This window comes from Bos grunniens, chromosome 22 (genome assembly GCF_055505025.1).
Source record: "Bos grunniens cultivar Pamir isolate PY7600 chromosome 22, Bosgru_T2T1.0, whole genome shotgun sequence".
Classification (NCBI taxonomy): Eukaryota; Metazoa; Chordata; class Mammalia; order Artiodactyla; family Bovidae; genus Bos; species Bos grunniens.
The window spans coordinates 52,320,979-52,333,237 of record NC_141186.1 but is presented as its reverse complement, the minus strand read 5'-3'; the positions used below and the strand labels follow the sequence as shown (position 1 = coordinate 52,333,237).

Here is a 12,259-nt window from a genome sequence, read left to right as displayed (position 1 = left end):
TTTTATGCGTATTTTATCACAATTAAAAATTTGGAAAAAAAAGAGAGAACAGATTGACAGGGACTTCAAATATTGAGTTTATTACATATAAATCCGTAAAAGTACTAACTTTTTTCTTTTTACCCCCTCAGCTTTATTGAGATACAATTAACATATAAATTTTATTAGTTTAAGATTCCGTATGCTTATTTTTAAGAAGTAAAATATAAGTTTGAAAGTTTCATCTAGAAATTGGAAAACTATGAGAAGTGATAGGTTGGAAAAAGAGCCAATGAGAAAATATACCAAATGAAAGTAAAAGCTCACTGGACATGTTGAACACTACACTGGACACAGCCAATGAATCAGTGAACTAGGGAGCTAAGTCAGAAGAAGTAAGTCTTGAAGTTCAGAAAGACAAAAAAAATGGGGAGGTATGAGGCAAGGGAAAGACAGGGTAAGAAAGAAGATACACTGTTCTAATATACATGTAGTTGAGTCTCAGGATGAGAGAGAGTAGAGGCAATTGCTAAATAATGATTGAAAGTTATGTAAAAATGACAATAGATATTCATAGACTCAAGAAGCCTAACAAATCCCACGCATGATAAATACGAAGAAATTCTCATTTATACTCATTTTAGTAAAACTGCAGAAATTCTAAAGGATGTACATCAGACAGAGGAAAAATGATTCCTGATTTGCAAAAAAGGAATGAAGAGCAAAGAGAGTAGTAAATAGTGGGTAACTCTCAATATTTACTGGGCAACTCTCTTAAAAAGAAGAGTGTCTTGTGTGGTTTTAAAAGTTGGAATTTAAATACTTAACAAAAAAGGTAGGCAAGTTGCAAGTGGAGAAATGGTAGTAGCCTAAGAAGGAAGGTAAACATATTGATTACCTTTAATATTTGACAAATTAAAGATACATGTTTAGTTTCTAGTGAACCAGTAGAGACTTGCATGTCATCCACAGTTACAGTTAGAAAATAATAAGAAATAAAAGACTAGAATTGAGTATAGGGACAAATGAAAAACAGAAAACTGCATGGCAGGGCCAGCCCAAAATTTATTAGCAATTGCATTAAACTTACCAGAAATAAAAGGCTTCACTTAAATGCAAAAATTTCAGATTAGATTTTTTTTAAACTAAAGCTTTCTCTCCTTCCCATTCCCTTCCTATCCTGAAAAACAACTTCTAAAAGCTTTGAGCGTCCCTGATGGCTAGGAGGGTGAACAATCTGCCTGCAAACCTGAGGGAAACCCAGGTTTGATCCCTGAGTTGGGAAGATCCCCTGGAGTACGAAACAGCAACCCACTCCAGAATTCTTGCCTGGAGAATTCCATGGACAGAGGAGCCTGGCGGGCTACACTCCATGGGGTCGCAAAGAGTCAGACATGACTGGGACTAACACTCGACTAACACACCAGGTGAGCAACTGTTTGCGTAAGGAAGGGGACTACGGCAGCCCAGAGTGGGTTTAGTCTGGTGAGAAGGGCACTCACACAATGACTGAGGGCCTGTTCCTTCTGGGAGCGACAGTCCAAGAAGAATTACGAGGGCGTCCATGGCGGGGGGGCGGGATGTGAGGTCCCACACGTGGTAAGGAGGGTGCTCAGAATGCAGAGGGGCAACCTGGCATGAGGGCATAGCCTAGGTGGAGTGAGAAGGGTTTTCACATGGAGAGCTGCTTGGCATGTTTGATCAGAGCCTGAGTTAAGTGAGGAAAGTCTCCCCAAGAAGAGAGCAGCCTGGCATGAGGTGTCAGAGCCAGAGGCATTTTTTTAGTCCTTCAGGGACTGTCGATAATGTGACGGTCAAACATGGACTAAAATTAAGTAATCTAACTTAAAGAGAGGAAAGAAGAGATTCTAAATTTCAGGAAAGAACTAGATATTAATACTATCAAACAAAAAAAAGAGCACGTGTGTGTCAGTCGCTCAGTCGTGTCCGACTCTTTGGGATCCCATGGGCTGTAGCCCGCCAGGCTCCTCTGTCCATGGGATTCTCCAGGCAAAAATAACGCAGTGGGTTGCCATTCCCTTTCCCAGGGGATCTTCTCAATCCAGGTGGATTTATTGTTTTACCATCTGAGCCACGAGGGAAGCAAAAAAGAGCATAACAGATTTGAAAAGAAGCAAGTAGGAATACTAAAGTCAGAAAACACAATAAAGGTAATTATAAGTTGATGCATACTTTTACTTTTTCGGGTTTTTTTTGGCTGCATGCCAACCAGGCGTCAAACCTGTGCCCCCTACATTGGGAGCATGGAGTCTTAACTGCCAGGAAGACCCCCAATGGGTAGATTTAATAGCAAACTAGACACAGCTGGGTAAACTGGAAAATCAAAAGAAATGTCCAGAAAGAAGCATGAGAAATAAAAAGAAAATACAAAGAATATAGGGTATGTGATGAAACGTCAACAAGAAGGGAAATTCGTAAAGGACATACAGGACTTCTTTGTACTATTCTTTAAATTTTTCTGTTAGGGAAATTATTTCAAAAATTTTAAAAATATACTTAGATATACTTCACACTATAATCCAAACTTTATGACAAGGTTTTGATATAACAATAAGGATAATATATTTATAAAGTTAAAACCAGGTTTAATAATTTAAGGTGCTGACCAGAGTTATAACTTCAAGGTCACTACCAGTCTCATTCTCTAATAAAAACACAGAGGACAGTGACATTGAAACATAAAACATACACTCTACTATATTTGAAAAGATAGTGGTGACATCACTTCTAGACACCCAGTGAGTCTTAGTTGGAAGAAACTGGGGAGGAGTCACTGCTCAGTAGGCCTCCTGGAACCCAAAGGAACTAAAGTGTTGGCAAGGCAGGCTAAAGACCAGGGACTTGGAGAAGGTTCCTTTACTGAAGAACTTTAGAATGTAGTTTGGGTTAAAATGGAATCCAGTAAACAATAATTATAAATTTTTTCACTGGAGTGTGATGTACTTACAAAAATGCACGTAAATCATAAGCATCAGTTCAGTTCAGTTCAGTCGCTCAGTCGTGTCCGACTCTGTGTGACCCCATGAATCGCAGCATGCCAGGCCTCCCTGTCCATCACCAACTCCCGGAGTTCACCCAGATTCACGTCCATCGAGTCAGTGATGCCATCCAGCCATCTCATCCTCTGTTGTCCCCTTCTCCTCCTGCCCCCAATCCCTCCCAGCATCAGAGTCTTTTCCAATGAGTCAACTCTTCACATGAGGTGGCCAAAGTACTGGAGTTTCAGCTTTAGCATCATTCCTTCCAAAGAAATCCCAGGGCTTATCTCTTTCAGAATGGACTGGTTGGATCTCTTTGCAGTCCAAGAGTAAACCCATTGTAAAACCATCACTCAGTCATGACCTGGAGGCAACCAGAATGTCCTCTCCACACCTTCTCTAATCCTTACTGCTTCCGAGTCCTAGAGATTCTCTGTCATCCTTGTGACTTACTGCGCCAGAAATTCTTCTCCCAGTTCTAATAATACTTAAACCGCCATAGGGTTTCAGCATTGAGTTTTACTTTTAAAACTCAACTTCCTTTTGTCTTTCTGCATATACAGAACTCATACCCAAGGTAGAAATTCTGAGCATTCACTAAGTTTTGCAAAACTTGGAACAAATGGCATAGTTCAGTTCTAGAAAAGCCATTTGACAAGAGTGAATTTCACAGCTCAACTTGAAAAGTTCTTTACCTTGGTCAGTCGCTCTGGAAAGAAACAACTCCAGTAGCCAATCATACTGATTCCATAAAGTTATTAGACATCTATGATGGGCCATAATAATACACTAAGGTCTTAGTATCACAAGGAAATTACTCTGTCACATGAGAATGTGACAACATCAGCTAAATGAAGTTAAAATGAGCCACTGCCTACTTAAACACAAGTTTAACATAACTACTGGTTTCAAACTCAGTCTGAGTAATCAAGTATTACTTGCAGAAAGTGACTAATAGCCACTACCACTAGAATTAATATAGTAAAGATGAAAATGGCAAAATTGGACAATTGGCTAGAGCAGAAGGGTGCTCCCTTCTAGGCATCCATGTTGGTTCTCTGCTTATCCTCAGCAAAGGTTACCAAGCCCTGTAAACTTTTGAGCAAATAAAGCCAAGGGTGAGAAAAAGAATCCTATCTGGGAGACCACCAAGAGAGTGAAAAAACCATATGATTTTTCAAGGTCAACTGTTAGCCAGAAAGATTCATAACAGTCTTCAGCAACAGTAAGACAATGTCTTGTATAAATCTATTTGTCCTAAGATCCTACAAAGGCTCTCTAGGTACACATACTCTGCTTGAAATCTCATTCTGTAGCTATGCAGCCATATTCACAGACTATCTAACTAATTCCCATCAATAAGAAGTACCATCTTTAAACTCTGGCTTCCTAGATCTACCAGGCAGTTAAATACATCCTTGACAACTATTTTGAGGAAGCTGAAATTCTAAGCGCCATAACTTTTAAAAAATCTGGTAGAGTCTTAGATGAAAGATAAGCTCTAAAAACAAACACATTCCTGCTTTGTGAGAATCTGACAAAAGTACTACAGTGAGTCCTACGGGGAAAGGAACAGAGCTTCCCAGGTGGCTCAGTGGTAAAGAATCCACCTGCCAATGCAGGGAGATGAGGGTTCGATCTCTGGGTCGGGAAGATCCCTTGGAATAGGAAATGGCAGCCCACTCCAGTATTCTTGCCTGAAAAATCCCATGGACAGAGGAACCTGGCAGGCTATACAATCCACAGATAGGGTCACAAAGAGCAGGACATGACTAGGCGACAGAGCACAAGTATGGTGGGGAAAGGAATAGGGAACCCTGCTGCCCTCTAGTGTGAACATAAGAACTGCATGTCCCGCTGCTGCTGCTACTAAGTCACTTCAGTCGTGTCTGACTCTGTGCGACCCCGTAGATGGAAGCCCACGAGGCTCTCCCGTCCCTGGGATTCTCCAGGCAAGAACACTGGAGTGGGCTGCCATTTCCTTCTCCAACATGTCCTGGTCAAAAGACCCAGACAGGCCTGACACCAAAAAAGCAGGAAAGTTTGAATCTTTTATAGTCATTGTGATTATTGCTATGTTTTGGTGTATATGTTTATTTTTCTGTTTACCATGCTTTTTTACTTATATTCTGCCTTCTGTTCAATTCATAGTTTTATTTTTCTTTGACTGTCTTAGAGAACTATATTTCTATTTCTTTAGTAGTTATATTTACATTTCCTTTATACTCTAAATAAAAATTTCTAACAAAATCCTATTCGCCATCTTATCTTCCTCCTAAGACTTTACTTCTCCTTCTGAATCAGGGGTGGTCACTTTTACCCTAAGTGTTGGTGTATCTGTTCATGATGTGCTTACTCAATAACTGTATTTTTAATTTCTAGGATTTCTAACTGGTTCTTTAAATATTTACCATTTCATTTCTGATCACTTTTTTCATAACTTCTTCTTTCAGTAAAAGTATCTTTCCTGTATGTCCCTGAGTATTCCAAACATACTTAAAAGTTTTCAGTTTGCTCCATTATTTTTATTTCAATTACAATGAATTCATCTCTTGATTCTGATTTTGTAGGTTATTTTTCTCTTGGCTAAGTTTTCTTGTATGCTTTAACATTAGTAATTTGACTCTGTTTGCACCATGAAATTTGGGAGCCAGGAGATCCAGTCACCAAGTGAGAAGGTAGCTGGATTTAGGTCTGGATTCAGTGTTGTCTCTGCTTCCTAAGTATTCAACTTCACATAAACTATGTCTTCATGCACAGATGGGATGAAGTTTTTTCCAATATTAAGTTTCGGGAGCCCTACTTAAATTCCTAATTGCAAGCTGCAATCCAGGCCCCACATAGCCACATTCCCTCAATCGGTTACTTTCTAAGTTACAAACTCCAGACTGCCTCAATTTCTGAATTCATAGCCCGGCAAGATTACAGCAGTTTTTTCGTGGTCAATAAAATTGTTTATCTTGTTTTTGAATATGGATATGTTATTTTAACCTTTTCTGGTTAATTTTACCATGTGTTTGGAGCAGAGGGAGTAGCATCAAAGTGTGTACTATATTGACGAGAAGTCAGTTTTCATTCACTTTTTAAAAAAATGTTGGTCTTTAGGCAGTACCATGGTTAATAGTGATGGCTAAAAAGCAGCTTGGTAGCTGTACAATCTCTTTCCAGTTTTATCAAAAACTATTTTATAAGGTTGGGGATAACTGGCTTGTACACTTTGGCCAATGACGTTAACTAGAGCTTCTGTTTGAAATCACTGATTTTGTGTTTACTGCATACCAAAACACGTGATACTTCATTACCTAAATTCCCCTACTTCTATACTTTGAGACTCAAAAAATTAACCCATGGAAAGTCAATAAATCAATAAACAAACTATAATCATCATTTGATGCTGCAGTGGTACCAAACTTAAAATACTGGTACAAAGGAGAGGGATGAGATTAAAATTTACCCAAAAGAACTTATAGTTAACAATGACACAAATGATATTAAGGATTTACTAGCTTTCTAAAGTATGATACTGGTTTTGTTATTACGCTGTATAAAATGAGTCTTCTAAAGATGCACCCTGGAATTGTTACAGATGAAATGGTATCTGATTAAAAGAATCTGGGGTGGTGGACACTGGCTGATTTGGATTTAAAGATGAAACAGTTTGGCCTGGAGTTGATAATTGTTAAAACTAGGTGGGAAAGATGGGGACCGTGGGTGTTCATTGTATTGTCAGGATCTGGGCAGGTGCAGGTCTGGAATTTTAACCTGCTGCTGCTGCTGCTGCTAAGTCACTGCAGTCGTGTCCGACTGTGCAACCCCATAGACGGCAGCCCACCAGGCTCGCCCGTCCCTGGGATTCTCCAGGCAAGAAAACTGGAGTGGGTTGCCGTTTCCTTCTCCAATGCATGAAAGTGGAAAGTGAAAGTGAAGTCGCTCAGTCGTGTCCAACCCTTAGCAACCCAATGGACTGCAGCCTACCAGGCTCCTCCATCCCTGGGATTTTCCAGGAAAGAGTACTGGAGTGAGGTGCCATTGCCTTCTCCAAAACCAACTCTAACGACACCTTAATCTTGGCCCTATAGACTCCAGAACTACAAGGAAACAAATTTCTGTTGTTTAAATCACCTGGTCTTTGATATTTTGTTCTGACAGTCCAAGCAGACTATTGCAGATGTATTCTACTTTATTTAATTTCCTGATAAGAGATGTGGGGATTTTTAAAATTAAATGTAAGGTAGCAATGACTTTCAGAGAAGGCAATGGCACCCCACTCCAGTACTTTTGCCTAGAAAATCCCATGGACGGAGGAGCCTGGTAGGCTGCAGTCCATGGAGTCCCTAGAGTCGGACACGACTGAGCGACTTCACTTTCACTTTTCACTTTTATGCATTGGAGAAGGAAATGGCAACCCACTCCAGTGTTCTTGCTTGGAGAATCCCAAGGACGGGAAGCCTGGTGGGCTGCCGTCTATGGTGTCGCACAGAGCCAGACACGACTGAAGCGACTTAGCAGTGGCAGCAATGATTTTATCACACATACATGATTATGTTTACATACACTCTTAGAACTGAAATGTGTCAAAGGGTACACACATCTTAAATCTGATTCGGCCAAACCACCCTTTAAAAAAAAGTACTATTTACTGTCCCCCCAATACGAATGCTTGTTTCCCTAAACTGGAACCAGTTTGCCACGTGACAACGCTCCCTCATTCAACAACACTTATTCAGTATCTATTTCTGAATAGTACCAGGCACTGCGCAATGTGTTTAGGATATAGTGGTAAACAAAGGATTAAGTCCTTGACCTCAAGGATCTGTATTCTAGGTGGAAACGGGAGCTAAGGATACACATATAAATACACAAGATGGCCTGGGAAAGCTGTCTCTGAGAACATCTAAGCAGAGACCCAGATGGAAAGAGGAAACAAATCTTACCAATACTTGAAGGAAGAATGGTAAGAGCGTTTCATGGTTTTAATTATTTTTTAAAAATAAGCAAAGCTGGGAGTTCCCCGGTGGGCTAGTCGTCAAGATTTGGTGCTTTCACAGCCATGGCCCTGGCCCAGGTTCAATTCCTAGCAGGGAAACTGAGATCCCTGCATCCCCTTAAGCTTGTGAGGCATGGCCCAAAAGGAAGACAAAAACAAGTCGCAATTCTATTCCTCACATACACCCAAAACAATAGAAAACAAACGTGTCCCAATACTTGTACACCAACGTTCGCGGCAGCACTATTCTCAACAGGGCCACCATGCAGGGAAGAATAAACAGCCCAAAGCAAGGCTGCAAAGGGTAAGTAGGAAAGTGCCAGAAGAAGTGGAGAAGTTTCTAGACAGAGAAGTTAGCAAACGGTGATAGGGAAAAGAAGGCAGTGATAAGGGCGTAAGACTAGGCAGTGACTAGGACATGAGAGGTGAAATACGGGTGGGGGAGGGAGAAGACAGACACTAACCGGCACGCACCTGGATATAAAATGGGTCATTTTATCAGCCTCACCGGATCCAGCCATTCATTAAGAATAGTCCCACGGCTCAAGAACAGGAAAGAACCTTCAGGGAAAAAACTAGAAACATAAAATGTGCAATAAGGAAAAGTGCTTAGAACATTCCACTTGTACCTCTTGCAGGGCTTCCTCTAGCTTTTGATTTAAGACTTATGTGCATGCTTTTCTCATCCTCTCTTCCAGACTAGAATTTCCTCTGAGCAGGCACCGTGTCTTTGTCATTTAACATTCTCAACAGCACTTCAAGCACAATCTGAATGAGGCCGAATCTCTCACCGCCAGCTTAATCATATTAACATAATTCCTCTAGTCACCTGGGTACAACCTCAAAGTCATCCCTTCACACTCCTGTGGCCAGAGACCAGTCTGGTGCTCTACAATCACCCTCTCGCCTTTCTTGTCTTTTTCACTGCTGAGCACAGTTTAGTCCCTCATTACACTCATCTAATTAGTATCCTAGCTAATATTTTTCCAGCTGGCTCTATCCTCACACTTCCATAATAATATCCCTAAAATAGAACAGTTATTCTACTCTCCTACTTAGAACTGTAAAAATGTCTTACAAAAAAATAAAGTAAAAATCCTAGTGTAGGAGGATGGACACATGCATATGTATGACTGAGGCCTTTTGCTGTTCACCTGAAACCATCACAACATTGTTAATTGGCTACACTCCAAAATAAAAACGTTTAAAAAATCCTAGTGTAGCATTCCTAGCTCTACTTCTCCTGCTCTATCTCCTCTAAAGAACATTCACATATCCAGCCACCTGGTCACACTAAGAAAGTGAAAGAAAGAAAGTGAAGTCACTCAGTCGTGCCCGACTCTTTGCGACCCCATGGATAGTAGCCTGCACCAAGCTCCTCCGTCCATGGGATTTTCAAGGCAAGAAGTACTAGAGTGGGTTGCCATTTCCTTCTCCAGGGAATCTGCACACTAAACTACTGAATATTCTAAGGATTTGCCCTGTGTTCTGCCTGCATGCCTTTGCTCACATGGTTCTCTCTAATCTTGGAATACTTTATACTTCCTCCCCAGCATTTATAACTTTCTTTTTGCTTGACTCAGATTTTCGTCTTCTCTACTAGGCCCTAAGCCCCTTGGGGGCAGGATCTTTGTATCCTCTACACCGGCTTATCAACTGCCTTCTATCAATATTCATGCACGGATCATCCTCGCATGTCATAGCACCACGCCCTGCTCAAAACAGGTAACAATTATTTAAATGAACGATGTTCCACGCTCACCTCCCTCACCCTTCGGTCCAACGCAGAGAGAAAGTAAATAATAATAAATACTTGTTGAATTTAAGTGTTTGGACAAAAATACGGGATATGGCCACATCTTAAAAGCACATTTTAGGTCCTTCCAGCTGAAAATGGTGACCCAGCTTCAGAACTATCCCCTACCGAGATCTCTCCTTTTGAAGCTGGAATTCACTGAACTCACACAGGAGGAGCCTCACTTCGAGGACTGCTGCACAGAACAGAGCTTAAGGCCCTCTCTCACTTCTGAGCCGTGAGGGCGGAGAGGGAGGGGGCGTGACCTTCACAGCCGCCCAGCAGCACTCCGACCGGCAAGGGCCCCCTGGTCCTTTCCCTAGCCGAGTACCGTTTCCAACGCGCCATCACGTAGATTTCACGCTCGTAACAATCTCGTGAGGCAGAAATTCTCATCATGTCCCTGAAGAAACAAGATCTGAGGGGGTTGGGGAGGGGGAGATGGGGAAGCTAGAAGAGGCGTGGCAACGAGCCGCGGCCAGAAGGCGGGTGGAAGCCCAGGACTCGAGCGGGATGGATTTCGTTCCCGGCTCAGCCCCGATTCGAGCCCTGTGAGCTCACTGGCAGCGGGAGGCGCGGGGCGGGCGCGCAGACGACCCGAAGGCCCTCCCGCTCTCACAGCCCGGAAGCGAAGCCTGTGAGAGTCGAGCGGCTCACACTCGCCCCCTCGGAGCCCCCAGATCCCCCCGCGCACCCGCCCCCTTCACTCTACCCTGACGGAAGTCCCGCCTCGCCCGGCCGCCATTGGACCCGGCTTCGCGGGTGGGGGTGGGTCTCCCCGCGGGTTGGCCGCCCGGGGGCGTGAGCCCTGGGCGGCCACTGAGAGCCACAGGCTAGGGGGGCCTTGCTCAAGAGCCGCGAAGACTCGGGGGTCGAGCGCTGAAGGCGGGGTTGCGGGGGGGAGGGGGGCGGCGCGGGGCGCCGAGCGCCGGTAGCCGGCGGGACTTCCGCCACGGGACCCGGAAGGGGCCGCGCCGCCGCTGGTGGGAGTTGTAGTCCGGCCGTGGTTGGGGGGGCCCGCGGCTCATGCGCGGTGCATCGAGGCTTGTTTCACATCTGTAACAACAGGTGAATTGGGCTTTTAATTCTCTCCTTTCGTGCCCCCACCCTCGAGGAGCTTCCCGTGGCCGGGGGTGGTCAGCGCGAGCAGGGGGTCCGGGTCCGACCGCCGGCTTGGCTGAGAGTGGGGCGGAGAAGCGGGCGGGCCCGAAGAGCAGGCCGGGCATCCTAGGCCTGGCCGGGAAGCCGGCCGGGCCGAGCCTTGAGCAACCAGGCCTCGGCCTGCCGTTGCCATGGAGCCGGGGCGGGGGCGGGGGCCAGACCGGTCCGCCGGGGCGGGCCTCGTAGCCAGAGGCACCGCGGGGGCCGCGGGAAAAGCCGCTCGATTGGCGCAACGACGCCTCCGCCTCAGGGGATGCTCTGTTTCCCCGAGGCAGGGCCTGGAGGAAACCCCCGGAGTGCCCTGGGACCTTTGTCTGCCCCCGTGCCGCCTGGACCGTTCGTCCAAAAGGAGGCCTGGTGCATTCGGGCCCTCCTGGTTTGCCCTCTTTTGCACCGACCTTGTCACTTGGGGAGGCCAAGGGGTGAGATGTTCTTTGTTTGCTAGTGGCGACTTGCCCCATTTCGCAGGGGAAGACCTAATGCATGTTGGGTCCTTTGTTTGCAGTGATCTGGAGTCCCAGGAGTCCTCAGAACCCCTGAGCCAGGAGTATGGCGTTAGCATGCCTTCTGGCTAGTCCTCGTGTAGCAACACTGGTCACCTTAATTATGATTTTGCAAGGCGGAGGTTGTCCACTTTGCAATCCCCATCCACAGGGGCTTGTCATACACTGTAGCAAGTGGACTGCAAATGGCCAATTGCAGATTCTCAGCCTGTTTTTGGTTGCAACTGAACTGGTCAGAACGAAATGAGACATTGATGGTTTCCCTTGCAGTTTCTTTGAAGGCGATAATTCCACTGTCATTGTGGGTCTTGACTACATCTTATAATTTACACTTAAGTCTTGGAGTTTCCAGGAGGGAGATTTTTTTTTTTTTACCCCTGATACAGTATTTCGGATTTCCATAGCGCTCTTTATCTATGTAGCTGTTTTAGGTGCATAAAATACATCCTTTGTTGTGTTTTTTTCTGTGTAGCTTGCCCCTTTAGCTTGAAAAGATACTTACTCTCAAAGTGTTTTAATTTGTGGAATTGTGGTCCAAAGTTTATCAGGTGGACCTTCTTGCCTCTTTCAACCTTTGAAGATGTCAGTATAAAACAGTCTTCAAAGAATGAACCATGGACCTTATAGGCAACAGCGAGACATCATGGAAGTAAGTAGTATAGTATAAGCAGAGAAAACTTAGGAGCTCAGTACCTTAACTGCGATTTGCATTCTGCCCTGAGGCAGTTACGGCATCCTGAGCAGGTCATGTAAACTTCTCTGGGAAAATCTGCCTCCATTTCCTTCTCAGGGGAAACAGATTAAGTGAGATAAAGTCTGTGGAAGTACTTTGTAA

The 12,259-nt window shown here is 44.2% G+C and overlaps 1 protein-coding gene across 30 annotated transcripts in view; it reads left to right on the top strand.

Moving 5' to 3' along the window:
• The first annotated feature begins 10,132 nt into the window (after window positions 1-10,132).
• Window positions 10,133-12,259, top strand: part of DHX30 (DExH-box helicase 30) — a 28,896-nt gene continuing 26,769 nt past the window's right edge. For 12 of the 30 annotated variants that reach the window (XM_086368267.1, XM_086368286.1, XM_086368281.1 and 9 more), the window contains exon 1: window positions 10,764-10,828. The gene's annotated coding sequence lies outside the window, so the exon portion shown is untranslated. Of the gene's footprint in view, window positions 10,312-10,763; window positions 11,344-11,964; window positions 12,074-12,259 lie in introns of those variants that run through there. The other 18 variants (XM_086368269.1, XM_086368282.1, XM_086368276.1 and 15 more) reach the window with 10 other exon arrangements.